At 45.3% G+C, this 16,749-nt stretch overlaps 1 protein-coding gene across 2 annotated transcripts in view; it reads right to left on the bottom strand.

Annotated features, from left to right (window-relative positions):
- Window positions 1-6,109, bottom strand: part of Pkig (cAMP-dependent protein kinase inhibitor gamma) — a 64,994-nt gene extending 58,885 nt beyond the window's left edge. The window contains exon 1 of one of the 2 annotated variants that reach the window (XM_034496482.2): window positions 5,965-6,109. The gene's annotated coding sequence lies outside the window, so the exon portion shown is untranslated. Of the gene's footprint in view, window positions 1-5,797 lie in introns of both variants that reach the window. The other variant, XM_034496484.2, reaches the window with a different exon arrangement.
- Window positions 6,110-16,749: the final 10,640 nt, after the last annotated feature.

Raw genomic sequence — 16,749 nt, 5'->3', positions numbered from 1 at the left:
AGAGTCTGTAACCATCAAATGAAGCAAGAGAAGGAAGATGACTGTAATGCCCAAGGTACCTTTTTCTAAAAGGCATTTGCAATCTCTCTCCAAAAAAGTACTTGAGTGAATAAGAGCTCAGGGTATGGCTCGATTGGTCAAGTGCTTGCCTAGTATGCAGGAAGCCCCGAGTTTGATCCCCAACATTAGAGAAACCTGTGCATGGTGGAGCACACCTCTGGATTCAGACGTTCAAGGTCACCTTCCCCTACTTAGTGGGAACTCACTACCGGCCAGGGATGAGGGTATTTATTGCTCAACATTATACTATTTGCAGAGCCCTGGACTCAGTCAATCTCCAGTTGAGAAGGAAAGGTGTGAAGGGGGTAGGGAGGAGAAAAATATAGGACATAGATTTTATACCCCAGGACTTAGAGGACACATCTTCCAGAGGGGTCTCTGGACTCCTCTCATCTAAGGTTTTCCCCTCTGAAACCGGAAGGCTCTTCCCCACCTCACAGAGCTGCTGCAAGGGGAGATGAGATTATGGGCTTGCATCTTTCAGAAATTTAGTGTGGAGCTATTAACAATGTCAATATAACACCTGGCTCCCTCCAAGATGCTCTGAAGCAGATTTCAGGGATGTAGGTCTAGAGGAGGTGATGAGCTGAAGTCATCCAGGCCCTGAGAGGTTTCTTTATTCATTCACTCATTTGTTCATTCATTTATTCATTATGTTTTGGATTTTTTTTTTTTAATGTTTTTGTTTTGGTTTGGTTCTTTTATAGATAGGGTCTCATTGTGCAGTTCTAGCTGTCTTAGAATTCACTATGTAGACTAGGCTAACCTCAAACTCAGAGATCCACCTGTCTCTTCCCTAAAAGTGCTAGGATTAAAGGTATGTGCCACTACGCCCTGCTAAGATTTATGTATATTTTTAATTATGTTTTTATGTGTGTCTGAGTGCAGCACCTCTGGAGTTCTAGTTACAAGCTGTTGCGAGTCTCCTGTTGTAGGTTCTGGGAACAAAAGTCAGATCCTCTGGAAGAGCATTATCCATTCTTAACCCCTGAGCCCTTTTTCCAGCTCAAATCCTGAGAATTTTTGTTTCCTTAAAGTGCCCAGCACTTGGTAAGCAGAGACAGGAAGATTAGGAGAGGTCAGGGTCATGTCTGGCTACAAATTGAGTCCTAGGCCAGCTTGAGCCACATATTACTCTGTTCCAAAAATTGAGGGGTGGGGGAAATAGTATGGCAGCATGACCTGGTGTGCACGCCTTTAACCCCAGCACTCCAGAAGCAGAGGCAGATGGCTCTCTGAGTTCAAGACCAGCCTGCTCTACAAAGTGAATTCAGGCCAGGCAAGACTACATAGTTAGACTCTATCTCAATAGTGATGGCGGTGAGGATGATAAAATGAGGCTCTTTCCCCATGAACATACAACACAGACATAAAGTGCTTACCTTCCTCACACTCTCATGTTTCACAGCAGCATTAGTCATCACAGCCAAAAAATACTGAAGCAACCCAAGACTGCCCAGTGGAGAGATGGGTAAGCCAAGCACCAGAAGCACACAATGAAGTAGTATTCAACTTTTTTAAAAAAGGAACCAGGCTCGGTGGCATATACCTGTAAGCTCAGAATGCAAGAGGCTGGGGCAGGAGGACTGTTTTGAGTTTGAGACTAGCTGGGGCTACGTAGTAAGACTGTCTCAATAAGAGAAAAATCTAGCATGTTATAACAAGGCTGAACTTTGAGGACACTGTGTTAAGTGAAATAACTGATCACTAAAAACAAAGTGAACGAGTGACTTCATTACTGAGGTTATCTGGAAGAAAGGAGAGAAGCAAGCAAGCTAGCTGTCAGAACTGAGGGGGAGGGGGAATTGGAGATCGTTTATTAAGTATAAATTTGAGCCAGGCAGTGGTGGCGCACGCCTTTAATCCCAGCACTTGGGAGGCAGAGACAGGCAGATTTCTGAGTTCGAGGCCAGCCTGGTCTACAGAGTGAGTTCCAGGACAGCCAGGACTATACAGAGAAACCCTGTCTCGAAAAACAAAAACAAAAACAAAAAAAAAAGTATAAATTTGAGTTATGGGGAAAGGCTGGAGTGATGGCTTAACAGTTTAAGCACTTGTTGCAGCTTTAATCCCAGCACTCAGGAAGCAGAGACAGGTGGATCTTGAGTTCAAAGCCAGCCTGGTCTATAGAGCGGGTTCCAGGACAGACAGGGCTACATAGAGAATCGCTGCCTTGAAGGAAAAAAAGTATATAGGTGTTTTGCCTACATATATGTCTGTGGACCATGGGGTCACCTGATCAGAAGAGAGTGTCAGATCCCCTGGGACTGGAGTTACAGATGATGTGAGCCCACGGCATGGGTACTGGAAATTGGAACTGGGTCCTTTGAGACAGTAACAATTGCTTTTCTTCCTTTTTGGGTGTGTGAGGACTTTAATACGGGGGTTTCTCTCTGTAGTCTTGGCTGTCCTGGAACTCATTCTGTAGACCAGGCTGGCCTCTAACTCAGAGATCCACCTGCCTCTGCCTTCCAAGTGATGGAGTTAAAGGAATGTGCCATGAGTATTTTTAAATTATTTCTCAAATTATCTCAGCACATAATATAACAAGTATAAAATCACAGCATCTAGGTTGTACCCAAGAGTAAAAGTTTTGAGTAGGGACACACTTCACAGTCATGAGGACCTGAGTTTGAACCCCCAGCACACACAGAAAAGATGACCATGCGGCTGAGGAAGGGATGCTCCAGGTTAAGAGCAGAGTCTCAGCATCCACATGGTGTCCACAACTCCAGCTACATACACAGGTACATGTACACATGCACACACATACATATGAGATAAGCATGGCTGTGTAACCCCAGCACTATGGTAGATGGAGGAAAGGGGATCCCTGGGGCTTGCTGCTGCCAACCTAACTCTTGGTTCAGTGAAAGACGGAGAGTGATGGAGTAGAACGTCACACTTGCACACACAGGTGCACACACCACATACACAAAGATTAAATACTCTGGACTCCGCAGCAAACCAAAACACAGAACTCTGATTTGGGATAAGCATTTTACCATAGTTTTCATCCATAAACCGAAGATCATAACAGATCCTGTCTCCTAAGGTTTTTATAAAGATGATATTATTGAGGGATTATAGAGTGCTTGCCTAGAACCCGAAAGGCACTCAGTTCAATCCCCAGCAATGTGCCCCACCAAATGACAAGGTTATATTGAGATTAGTGCATGAGAAGTAATAGACTAGTTTTAAAAGGCCTGCTATCTGCCAGTAATGAGAGCACTGTTTGCTCTCCATTGCACCTTTTGTCTGTGGTTGGTGCCTGCCATGGGTGCACTTCTGTTAGCAATAACCTCTCTGCCTGAGCCTATCCACTCCTGCCTTCCAGAGACAGTTGTGCTATCGTGATTCCCCTCCACTCCCATGTCTTCTCAGCCTTTCCCTCCCACCAGCTCTATGCCAACTGCAGTTAAGCTGTCTCCCATGCTTTAAAGAAAAGCCTTCCCCTACTCCTGAATCAGGCTCCAGCCTTCCCCCTCCCTCCACAGCCACCCTGCTCGGAGCTGCCTCCACTCTGTCTTCTCACATCCCACTCTTACCTCATCCCACTGATCCATTACACAGAAGCTTTGGAAGCTGGGACATTAGAGATTCCACCCCCGCCATTTCGCCACATCTGCTCAGTCAGGTCCCTAGTGACCTCTGGAACTTATTTATTCAGATGACACCTTCTGACTTTAATTGCAGCTGCTGGCCACCTCAGTGGCATCTAGTGAAGCTGGCCTCTGCCCCTGGTCTTCATGACCACACATTCTTAGTTTCCTCTTACTTCCAGAGCCATTTCTTCTTGGTGTCACCTAAATGAATGGTTCTTCCAAGAGTGCAATGTAGCAGCCCTCAGATCTGGGCCTTTAAAAAAAAATCTCTCATTATCTTCATTATTTATTTGGGGTTTTTGGGGGGAGGAAGAAAGGGGGTTGTTTTGTTGACACAAGGCCTGGCTATGTAGCCCAGGCTAGCCTCATACTCCTGAGCCTCCTGCTTCAGCCTGCTGAGTTCTGGGATTACAGGTGTGAACCGCCACAGCTACTCAGCACTGCCATTCCACTTGGAGTTGTAGTGAACTGCTTTCACCTCCATAAACAAACTAACACAGCCCAGTGTGGTAGTGTGCCTTTAATTCTAGTACTCTGGAGGCAGACGAGCCTCTGTGGGATTTAGGCCAGCCTGGCCTACAAAACAAGTGTCTCAAAATAAATCCACGAATAAACTTGTGTGTGTGCATGCATATGCTGAGATAAGGTCTCATTTGGCCCAGCCTAGCCTTGAACTTGCTATATTGCCAGAGCTTAAACTCTTGGTCCTCCTGCCTCCACCTCCAAATGCTGGAAAGGCAGGCTGGTGCCATGCTGGGCTGGGTGACATCGCTTTTGAGTATGTTTGAAATACTGTCTTTCGCCATTCTCACCATCTCTCCAGACAGAGCCAGTTCTCACTGCTCCTTCCCCCAACCTCCAGACTAGACTGTAGTCACCTAATCAGAAACACCAGTTTCATGGCCAAGGATATACAGCTCAGAGGCAAGGGTCACTTCAACCCCCAGCACCACAAAAAGACGAATCCTCAAATTCCCCATCTCCCGATCGCTCAACATGCTGAGCCCTAACTCTGCCGTAACAAGTCCATGGTCAGAAGTGGGCCCCAAGAATCTCCAGAACTGTAAGTTAAAGAAACCTCTTTTCTTGCTAAAGCCATCCAACCTCAGGTGTGTAGTTTCAATAATAAAAAAGGGTCTAAGACAATAGTCAATATCTGTTTTTTTTTTTTAATCACTATAAAAAACTGGCTTCAAAGTGAAAAATAAGAGTGAAGAGACCAAAGAGGGTGAGCTGTCTACTTCTGATTATGCCCGCATCCCTATTAATGAGAATCCTCTGCCAGCTCATACCTGTATCCTACAACTCATAAGGTGGAGACACGAGGGTCAGGAGTTCAAGGCAAGCCTCAGCTACACAGCAGCATCAATCAAAACCAGCCTGTGGGAAGAGCAAAAGCTCAGACATAAAGTAGGCACTACTTCTACCAGTGGACTCTCTTCCAGTCTGAAATTCTTGGGAGAGTCTCTTGAAGTTTGGCTGTCTCCTCAAGGCACTGTTTTTCTAATACTGGGCGCACCAGCCTAGTCTTCTGGCCAACACTAAAGGCAGGCTTCATACCTCCTTTTGGAAGTAACCTTCTTGTATAATCTCCCTCTCTGACCATCTCTGAAGATCTACAACTGCCTCCACTGCATTCAGTTTCCTATACGTGCAAAACCATAGCTCAGATTACACCAAATTCCAGTCCATAGGTCATTTTCCTACGAACAGGAGTGGAGTTCCCTAAGAACAAAACGTCTCATTCACTTTTTTTTTTTTTTTTTAACCGCTGGCGATCAGCCCGGGCCCTGGTTCTCAATAAATACTCAATGATGCTCCTCGTAGTAGTCACAAGAAAAGCGCCCATGTAGTGAGGACTTTAAATATAAATACATGTTGGGATCGTCTTAAAAGACAGGTATTATTATTATCCCCATTGTGCAGGTGAGAAAACTGACTCAGAAATAAGTCCGATCTCGCAGATCCCCCCCCCACGAAGAGCGAGCGACACACGCAGACGTTTTCAGTTCCTAGCTACTCTGCAACCAACCGTCATAAAATAAAAGCTTTTTTAAAAAATTATTATTTAAAAGGAAAACTTTCCAGTGGGGCTCCAGATAGGTAGGAATAACAGCCGAAAGCTCACCCACCCGAACGTGGCCGGGGTCAGAGGGCGTCGCAGGCGCCAGCTCGCGGGCCCAGGGGACAAAGGTCCGGCCCTCCGTCCTTGCCTGGCGTCCCCGCGGCCGGTCCCTCGCCGGTCAACCGGCAGACAGCTCCTCTCCCGGCCACGGCCGCCCGCTCTACCGCCGCTTACCTGCCGCCTGGTCGCCTCGCGGAGCCCGGGCCGCCGGCGCGAGCGCCTCCCCGGGGCCGCCTGGCGCCCGCAACCCGCCGCCGAGCCGTTGCCTAGGCGACGCGACTGCTGAACTCCCGCGTCGCTCGCGCTACGGCGGCCGGGAAGGGACGAGGCTGACGGCCTTGGGCGGAGGAAGGAAAACGGTCCTGAGGCTGGGACCTTAGCTCTTCCGAGAGGTGGCAGGTAAAGATGGGCATGGAGTACAGCGAGGCTCTAGATGAGGGCTTGTCCCTCGGATGCTTATGCCACCAAGTCTAGCTTTTTTTTTTTTTTAATTACTTTTTTGATGGTGGTAGATATGGGACTTAGGGACTTCGTGGATGTTTGGCAAGTGCTCTACCACTGAGCTACAAGCCCAGCCCATTGACTGGAAATAAAGACTAGAAAATTGGTGTGGAGTGACAAATTCCTCTGTCATAATCTCTGGAAGGAAGGAGGTGTGGCAAAAAAATGAGTAAAAGGTTTTTTGGGGGGTGAGGGTGAGAATTTAAACACCAGAATTAATTTCAGCCTGGGAAATAATTAACTCACAATCAGCAATTGCATTTCCTGGGGAAACCCTGCATATATAAGGGACCTTAAGATCAAAGGAAGCTCCTAACTTGGGTGGAGCTCAAATCCACTGGGGAAAAAAACCCTAAAATTTAGACCCAATCTGAATCCAGATTAACTCAATTGATTTTTTTTTTGTTTTGTTTTGTTTTGTTTTTGTTTTTCGAGACAGGGTTTCTCTGTGTAGCCCTAGCTGTCCTGGAACTCACTCTGTAGACCAGGATGGCCTCGAACTCAGAAATCCGCCTGCCTCTGCCTCCCAAGTACTGGGATTAAAGGCATGCACCACCACTGCCAGTCCAACTCAATTGATTCTTATCACTGACAGAATCATAGCCTTTGATGGCAGCCTTGACAAACAGTGGCTAAAGGAAGGGTTTATAAAGATGTCAGCTCAGCGGTGGGCATCACAGTTATCTCATGCTCGGTGTATCTACAACTGGGTGAGAACTCAATTTCCTCTCCTTAATTGTTTCTCTCTCTCTCTCTCTCTCTCTCTCTCTCTTTTTTTTTTTTTTTTTTTTTTTTTTTTTGGTTTTTTGAGACAGGGTTTCTCTGTGTAGCCCTGGCTGTCCTGAAACTCACTTTGTAGACCAGGCTGGCCTCGAACTCAGAAATCCGCCTGCCTCTGCCTCCCAAATGCTGGGATTAAAGGCATACGCCACCACCGCCCGGCTCCTTAATTGTTTCTCATCCCACTGTACAGGGATAAAGGGACCACCTCATTCATCCCAGTCCCAGAGCCATAAGTGGGTTTACAGAAGCCAGAGCAACGGGGTTGACTACCTCACAGAAGGAAACACCATGTTTCCTCTTCCTGTCTCACATAGATAGATCCTGTAGGCCCCCAGTTTCTCACAGGCAAGTCAGAACAAAGGTTGTTGGGGGCCGACTTCTAGTAGAAAGCGGCTATCAGCTTTGCAGCCATCTTGAGCCATATACCCTGACATGAGACTGAGATTAAAGGTGTGTAACTTAAGAGTGTGACTTAGAAGTGTAGAGATCAGATTTAGAGACAAGACCTAAGGACATGATTAAAGGTGTGACCAAGAGGCATGGCTTAGAAGTGAGACATATAAAAGGCAGAGGCAGACAGCAGAGACATATACTCTTTAGGGAGACTCTTTAGGGAGTCTCTTTAGAGAGTACAGCTAGACTTGGAACTTGGACTAGGAAGAGAGACTGAAGAATAAACAGGATTGAATCACACTCTGTCTGGTCTCCATTCTTCGTCCTTACTCTCTCTCTCTCTCTTGCTGAACCCTGACCTGAGGACCAGAGCGGCAGCTTGGGCTGGGATACAGTGGCTGCCAAACGTGGGGCAGCCCGGGCCTCAACATTTTGCTCAGGCCGCGACATTTTTTGGCCGCCCGAACGTGGGTCTAACATGGGGCTAGTGCGGTTCCCAACAAAAGGTCAGTGGCTATTAGGGGATGCTTGGCACCACACTAAATTCTTTGGCATCACAGGATAATAATAGGTAAATTGTCTCACAAACTAGACCATGCTGGGAAAATGGAAAGAAGTGTCATTACTGACTGGGATAGAGTGTTTTCTTCCTGGGCAAGCAACAACACAGTGCCATTAGGTTAGGACTGGCTGCCACATTCCCACCGGAGCACTAACTTTTGAACCTGGTCAAGCACTGAAAAATGACATGTATTGAGAACTATAGCTGAGCAGTTGTTACAAGTGACCTAAGAACTCTCTCTGATAACACCAATTTCGAGACTGTTAAAAGCTCCAACTTGGGGCTAAGTGGTTAAGAAAACTTATTGCACTTCTAGAAAACCCTGTTTCAATCTCCAGCATCTTGCATGACAGCTAACACCTATCTGTAGTTTCAGGGGATTTGATGTCCTCTGGCTCCCGTGGACACCAGGTACATAAATGGTACACAGACATAAATGTAGACAAAACACCCATATACATAAAAAAATAAAGTTCCCCTACACATGTGTAGCAGGTGTGCAGCTTGGTCTTCATGTGGGTCCCCTAACAATTGGAGTAGGGGCTGTCTCTGACTCTGCTGCCTGCCATTGGATCGCTGTTCCCCTAGCTGGACTGCCGGGTGGGGCCTCCCACCCATGGGAGAGGATGCAGTTAGCACCTGCTGTGACTTGATGATCCAGGACTGGTTGGCATACTAAGGAGGCTTTCCTTTCTCTGAGAAGGGGAGAGGATAATAGGGAGAGGGAGAGGAGGGTGACTGGGAGAAGAGGACGGAAGGACGGAGGGGGGCTGCTACCAGGATGTAAAGTGAATAAATAAATAAATGAAAAATAAAATGTGCCCTTCCCCTAGCCTGCCAGCCTGAGTAGGCCCAAATGCTGTTTACAAGAGACCAAATAACAATAGGACCTGGGAAGCCTTGCCAGCCTTGGAGACCTGCAGTCTGCCACAGGAGCTGAGTTGAATAGATTGCCCGCTGAGCTTGCTTGAAACACCTCCGGCCTGCCCTGCGATTAAGGATGCATACCCCTCACCCACACTGCTGGGCTGAAGTGCCTAAGAAGACTCTTCTTGTGGGGGTGGAGTCTTCCCCTTTTTATTTGAGAGTCAAACAATAAACCTTGGGCCTTGATCAGAATAGTTGTCTTGGCCCCATGCTTCTCCATTCCCCTTTCATTCCCAGCCATCCTCTCAGGTGAACCCAGTTACCCATACCTGCTGGCGGCTACAATAAATGAAATAAAAAGTTTTTTAAAAATTAAAAAGTAACTTTAAAAAAAAAAAGAAGAGCACAGACTCTGCTTGATCTGAAACTGTGATTTAAAAAAAAAAAAAAAAAAAAGCTTGGGAGAAGACTTTTTCTGAGGGGACAGCTCAGTTGGTGAAGTACTTACTTCCCTTGCAAGCATGAGGACCTGAGTTCAGATCTCCAGTAGCCATGTAAAAAGCAGAGTGATGTCATCTGCTTGTAATCCCAGTGCAGGAGAGGCAGAGACCAGAGGCTCTCAGTGCAGGCCAGCCAGCCAGCCTAAATGCTGAGCCCCAGGTCCCATTAGCAGACCTTGTCTCAAAAGACAAGATGGATGGTTCCTGAGAAATGGCAACTGAGGTTTGAAAGGACAACGTTTGTCTACATTTAAGGACCAGGCCTGATTTCAAAAAGGCCGTAAGACACCAGCTTCAGGAATAGACCATAACTCCCAGAAACTAGGCCAGAAGACACCAGCTCTAGGAACAGACCATAAAGTCTAGAACAAGATCATAAAACCCCCTCCCAAAGAACAGCCTGGGGATAGCCACAAAAATGGGGAAATATCTTATCTCAGAATGGGCCATCTGGGCTGGGCAGCCCTATTTCATCACATGGTTAAACATCCATGAAATAGAAATGCAGACCACTGACCACCTGTGACCCCCTAAGACCCACCAATGAAATTTTAGATTACCTAATCCTTCTAAAGAGTTCTCCTAGTTCCCCATAAGAAGGCCTGCATGCCTTTGTTTGGGGTCACCATTTTAGAGTATGGTTGACTCCCTGAAAGTTTGTATATGCTTGGCCCAGGGAGTGGCACTATAAGAAGATGTGTCCCTGTTGGAGTAGGTGTGTAACTGTGGGTGTAGTCTTTAATACCCCTATCCTAGCTGCCTGGAATTGAATATTCTGCTAGCAGCCTTCAGATGAAGATATAGAACCCTCAGCTTTTCCTGCACCATGCCTGCCTGGATGCTACCATGTTCCCGCCTTAATGATAATGGACTAAACCTCTAAACCTGTAAGCCAGCCCCAATTAAATGTTGTCCTTATAAGAGTTGCCTTGGTCATGGTGTCTGTTCACAGCAGTGAAACCCTAAGATACCACCACATGCTGGTTGTTTCTGCAGAATAAATGCTCTTTGTTTTTGCATACTATCTGAGTCTGGAGTCTTCCTTTAGCAAATTTTGAACCCTTACAGATTGATCTCTGACCTCTGTGTATACATGCCTACCTACACAAATACACACACACACACACATGCACGCACTCTTAAATACATTTAAAAGCTGTTTAAAAAAAAACAATACTTTTGAGTAGAAGGCATAAAAGAGACCAGTGGGAGGGTGCCATGTATGGTGGTGGTTTTCAACCTAATGCCACCCCTTAATACAGTTCCTCATGTTGTGATGACCCCAACCATAAAATTATTTTCGTTATTACTCCATAACTTTGGTTCTGCTACTGTTATGAACCATAATGCAAATATCTGATATACAAATCTTATACAAGTCTTAGGTGACCCCTGCGAAAGCGCCTTTCAACCCACAAAGGGGTCATGACTCACAGTTTGGGAACCACTGGTTTAGGGCAAAAGCCAAGTTATAGGAGTTCCAGCTGACCAGGCTCTGCTGCAGGTGCCAGCACACAGAGAGACAGGTAGCAATGAAGAGCAGAGGAGAGCTGGATGGGAACAGCCCCCTCAGGCTCCTGTGTTTCAACGCTTGGTCCCCAGGAAGAATTAGATGTAGCCATGTTGGGGGAGGTGTGTCACTGGGGGGTGGGCTTCACTTTTGAAAAGCCCACAGGAATCCCAGTTACATAACCGCCACCACCCCTGTCCCCACCACACACATCTTGCATGTGCTTGAGGACCAGAAAGTAAGCTCTCCTCTGCTGTTCCAGTATCATGATTGCCTGCTTCCATAATGATTACGGACTCTAGCCACAACCTGACTATTTTTCCTATACGTTGCCTTGGTCTTGGTGTCTTATCATCCCAACAGAAAAGTAACCAAGAAAGAGGGTTAATAAATATGACACATTAGTAAAATAAGATAAAGGGGTTCAGTAACCCCCAATCCACCTTCACAGAGATGACAGGAAGTTTGTGGTTTTATTGACAAGAGAAACAATAGAAACCGTTGGAGTGTGCAGCTGCCAAGGCAGACAATCTTAGACAGATAAGTGGGTCTTGCTAGGTGGTTAGAAATCACTGGGTTTGAGCTGGACACAGTGGCCCAAACCTGTAATCCTAGCATTGGGGGTGGTGGGGTGGGGGTGGGGGGTGTGGGGGGCAGAGGTGGCAGAGAATCCTAGTGAGCTCAAAGCACATCTAGTTAACATGGTACAATTGAGGCCAGTCAGGACCAAGGGTGAGGCTCCATCTCTCTCTCTCTCTCTCTCTCTCTCTCTCTCTCTCTGTTTTTTTTTTTTTTGTTGTTGTTGTTGTTTTGTTTTTTGTTTTTTGAGACAGGGTTTCTCTGTGTAGCTCTGGCTGTCCTGGCACTTACTCTGTAGACCAGGCTGGCCTCGAACTCAGAAATCCAACTGCCTCTGCCTCCCAAGTGCTGGGATTAAAGGTGTGCGCCACCACCGCCCAGTGAGGCTCCATCTCAAAAACAGAAAAGAGGGGCTGGGAGATAGCTCAGCAGGTAAGAGGGGCACATGGTGCCCTTTCAGAGAACCTGTGGTCTGTTCACAGCATCCATGTGTTGGCTCACAATCTTCTATAACTCCAGTTCTAGGGGTCCAACTTCTAGCCTCTCAGACACCTGGCGTGCATGTGGCACATGCACATAAAGTAAAAATGAATCTTAAAAGAAATTGAAGTCAGACATGGTAGTGCACACCTGTGTATCCAGCACTGAGAGGCAGAGGCAGGTGGATCTCTGTGAGCGAGTTCCAGGTCAGTGGAGATTGCACTGTGAAACCCTGGAAGAAGAAGAAGAAGAAGAAGAAGAAGAAGAAGAAGAAGAGGAGGAGGAGGAGGAGGAGGAGGAGGAGGAGGAGGAGGAGGAGGAGGAGGAGGAGGAGGAAAAGGAGGAGGAGGAGGAAGAAAAGGAGGAGGAGGAAGAAGAGGAGGAGGAAGATGAAGATGAAGAAGAGGAGGAAGAGGAAGAAGAAGAGGAAGAGGAGGAGGAAGAAGAAGAGGAAGAGGAAGAGGAGGAGGAAGAAGAGGAAGAAGAAGAGGAGGAGGAAGAGGAGGAAGAGGAAGAAGAGGAGGAAGAAGAAGAGAAGGAGGAGGAGGAAGAAGAGGAAGAGGAGGAAGAAGAAAAAGAGAAAAACAATCAACAGGCTTGGAGATCACTGAAGATTCTCCTCTCTCTCAAGACCTCATGAACCCTTTAGGCTCCTTCTCTGTCCCTGGTGCCAGGTTTATTATGTAAGCAAAAAATAGAAATAGATAAGAAAAGGAGGGGGGTATCAAAATTGCCCCTCTATAAAATCTGAAATGCCACGTGAAACAATAGCTATAGATTATACAAAAAGGTGGGCAGTGAGAGGCACAGGGCTTTGCTCAGACCCATCAAGGGAAGATTATTTTCCTCCCGGTAATACGTGAGTATTTTGTTGTTATTTATTTTTGTTGTTTTCTATTTTGGAGATAGGGTTACATCGTATGTTGGTCTAGAACTTAATATGTAGCCTTGAACTGGAGGATCTCCCTGCCTCAGTCTCCCAAAAGCCACACTCAGCTCCATGGCTATTTTTTTTTAAGATTTATTTATTTTTATGTATATGCTTACGCTGTTTTACACTGTCTCTGTCTTCAGACACACCAGAAGAGGGCATTGGATCCCATTACAGATGGTTGTGAGCCACCATGTTGGAATGTGGGAATTGAACTCCAGACCTCTGAAAGAGCAGTCAGTGCTCTTAACCACTGAGCCATTTCTCCAGCCCCATTGCTATTTTTTTAAATAAAAAATTACATAAATGTGTGTGTGTGTGCACGCGCACGTGTGCATGCACACTGGCACACACATTTGTGTTCCATAGGACACATCTGGAGGTAAAGGACACTTTTGGGAATCACAGGTCTGCTTTCACCATGTGGATCCAGGAAACCACATTTAGGTTGTGAACTGAGGAGATGGCTTGATGGTTAGGAGTTCTCCCCTTTATAGCATCAATTCTCTGAGTTTGAGGTTTTTTTCATCAATAATAACCTACTTATCAAAGGTGAGTCTTTTGCAATAACTAGAACTAGACACTTACCATGTAGATATAGAAATGAAATCAAACACCATCAAAAGTCCACCCTGAAATTAAAAATAGATTTGTTTGAATATTCCTAATACAAACAGAAATAATTCACAGAGTACAAATACATACACATAGGTACAGAGCCAAACAGTCTATCTAGTTTTGTTTGTTTGTTTGTTTTTAAAAAACAGAATTTTGGTTGGTTAAATTACCAAGTTCCCTTACCTTCACATTGTTGAGATAGACAGTATTTTCAATTATTATAATCTTAGGCATACTAGTTATGTTACATCCTAGTCAAATACAGAGAAAAAATAAATATATATTAAACCCAGCTCATACTGGCTAGGCTTTGAGGTTATCTGTGGTCCAGGAGTTTTTCCCTTAATGGCTTTACCAACCATTTCTGTTTCTTTTTTTTTTTTTTTTTATTTTTTTTTTTTTATTTTTTTTTTTTTTTTTTTTTTTTTTTTTCGAGACAGGGTTTCTCTGTGTAGTCTGTCCTGGAACTCATTCTGTAGACCAGGCTGGCCTCAAACTCAGAAATCTGCTTGTCTCTGCCTCCCAAGTGCTCGGATTAAAGGCGTGCACCATTCTTGTTTCTTAAAGATGCTTTTCCAGCCTGCTACTCAGCCTCATCTACATCAGATCCTAGCAATGCACCTTTCAAACAATGTTTGAAATTTGATACCTGTGTACATGAAATCTGATGCTTAGTCATTCTGGGAATCCTAGAAAGAATGACACCTTACACTGAGCCTTTGGAAAGGCTGATTAACTGATTAGAACTTCACTGATTACTAAGAAGAGATTGGAATGTTGCAGGTCCAGAGCCTATTTACAGTTTTCCTTGGGCTATTTTTATCTCTTCAGTAGTCATGCATTCCTTCCTCACCAGTCTAACCTAACATCCTGTGATTAACTTCACAGGCCTTTGGTTTCTTATCTTCCACCAACCCAAAGGCCAAGGCTACCATCAGATAGCATCAGACTGAAAGAAGAGATTTTCCTTCCTCCTCTTTGCTGTAACCTGTTGTCCACAGTGTGTTGGACCTAAAGATCTAAACCAGTGGACGCACTCCCCCAGAAACACAGACAGCAGATTCAATGCAATAACAGAGGTGTGTTGATGATAAGATGATGACCAATATACTGGGGCTCCCTTATTCACAGGTAAGAGGAACCCCAGGCTGAAGCTAAAGCAGCTTATATACCATTTTTACAGAGTTCACAAAGACAGTTAAGCCAGCTGGGCGGTGGTGGCGCTCGCCTTTAATCCCAGCACTTGGGAGGCAGAGGCAGGCAGATTTCTGAGTTCGAAGCCAGCCTGGTCTACAGAGTGAGTTCCAGGACAGCCCGGGCTATACAGAGAAACCCTGTCTCAAAAAACCAAAAAAAAAAAAAAAAAAAAAAAAGGACAGTTAATTACTTTTCAAACAATAACCGTAAAGGATTTCAAATAGCCGTTCCCAGGCCCTTAGAGTTTCTAGGAAACTCAATGTTGCACCTTATCTTTACATAAAGAGGGTCAGCTTAAGTGGCTTCTGTTTATCCAGGTGTACTGTGTTAAGGGCTCATCTCTCTGATAAACTCTTGGGCCGGTCTTCCAGGAATGTTTGAGTCTTTGAAATATGCTCCTCCCGGGATGTGCCTGGGGGCAGCTAATATTTGAGTGTATACCGAAACTCAAACTTAAGGATCTTTTCATTTTAAGTTCAAGCTGAGACCTTAAATTACATTCTTACATTTGATCTGTTTCTGTGATAAACACCAGGACCACAAGCAATTTGAGGAGGATATGGTTTATTTCAGTTTATAGGTTAAAATCCAGGAAAGGAGCTCAAGGCAGAAACCCGGAGGCAGCAACTAAAGAAAGATCAGAGATCTTTCCTTACAAGCTTGCTCTCTCTGGCTTGTGTTCAGCCAACTTTCTTACATAGTCCAGACCCACTTGACTAGGGGCAGTACCACTACAGTGGACTGGGCCCTTCCAAAGCAATAAAGATTTGTTAGCCGATCTGATCATAAGATTCCCCAATGTTTCCACCAGTGTATTTGAGACTTGTAGTTTATGACTTCATTATTTTATGTGATGGGTGATTTGCCCACATGTGTGTCTGTTCACCATGTGTGAGTGCCTGGTGCCACAGAGGTCAGAACAGGGTGTCAGAGACCCTGGGAAATGGAGTTACAGAAGTTACAGGAGTTACATGGCTGCCATGTGAGTACTGGGTCCTTTGTAAGAGCAGCCAGTGCTGTTAACTGCTGAGCCCATAGTCCTGGCCCCCTTCTTTCTTTCTCTTTCTTTCTTTCTTTTTCTCTTTTTTTTTCTTTTGTTTTGTTTAGGTAAAGTCTCAAGTAGCTCAGACTGGCTTCAAACTCCATATATAGCAGAAGGTATCCTTGAATGATTTTTTTTTTTTTTTTTTTAGACAGGGTCCCTCTGTGTAGCCCTGGCTATTCTAGAGCTCCCTATGTAGACCAGGCTGGCCTCAAATTCTCTTCTGCCTCTGCCTCTCCAGTGCTGTGATTAAAGGTGTACACCACCAAGCCCAGCCTGACCTTGAACCTCTTATCTTCCTCTCAATCTCACTTTGTGGCCTTCTAGGAATTTGGTGGGAATTTGACCTTGAGCTAGGACAAGGAAGTAGACTCAAGATTGGACACAGCTGAGGAATGTGTTCTTTGTATCTTGGGTCTTGTTAAGACTCTGACTACAGTAATCATGAGACCTTTGTCTATGTGTTTTTGTTCCTTAACTTCTTTGTTTATGCCTTGGGACTGACCATATTCTTTGTATGTACCTAGAATGGTATAAAAGCAGAATGGGAAAAAAAAAACTAAACCCACTTCAGCCTCACCACTGGCTAGAGTCATGTTATAATGTTGTCTCATTGTCTTTTCTTTCTTCAATCCTTGCTCCTTCCCTTGAGACCCTGTTGACTGACTGAACTGGCTTGGCCACTCCCTCTACAGGCCAAGCACTAGGACCCCAGGTGTACACCTCCAAGCTTAGCCTGACCTTGAACATCTTATCCTCCACCCTCTACAGGCCAAGCACTAGGTGTATGTAGACCATCCGGCCTGGTTTATGTAGTGGTGGAGTTCAAATACCAGACAAGCACTCTGCCAACTGAGCTACAATCCTCAGCCCTTAAGTATACTTCTACTAAAAAAAAAAAAAAAAAAAAAAAAAAAAAAAAAAAAAATCCTCCTATATATAGCATTTCATATTACCTATTGAATGAAATTGTTGGTTTTGGGGTGGAAGCCGAGA

This window comes from Arvicanthis niloticus, chromosome 2 (assembly GCF_011762505.2).
Source record: "Arvicanthis niloticus isolate mArvNil1 chromosome 2, mArvNil1.pat.X, whole genome shotgun sequence".
NCBI classification, from domain to species: domain Eukaryota; kingdom Metazoa; phylum Chordata; class Mammalia; order Rodentia; family Muridae; genus Arvicanthis; species Arvicanthis niloticus.
The sequence above is the reverse complement of the archived record's forward strand: the minus strand, read 5'-3'. Positions and strand labels throughout refer to the sequence as shown.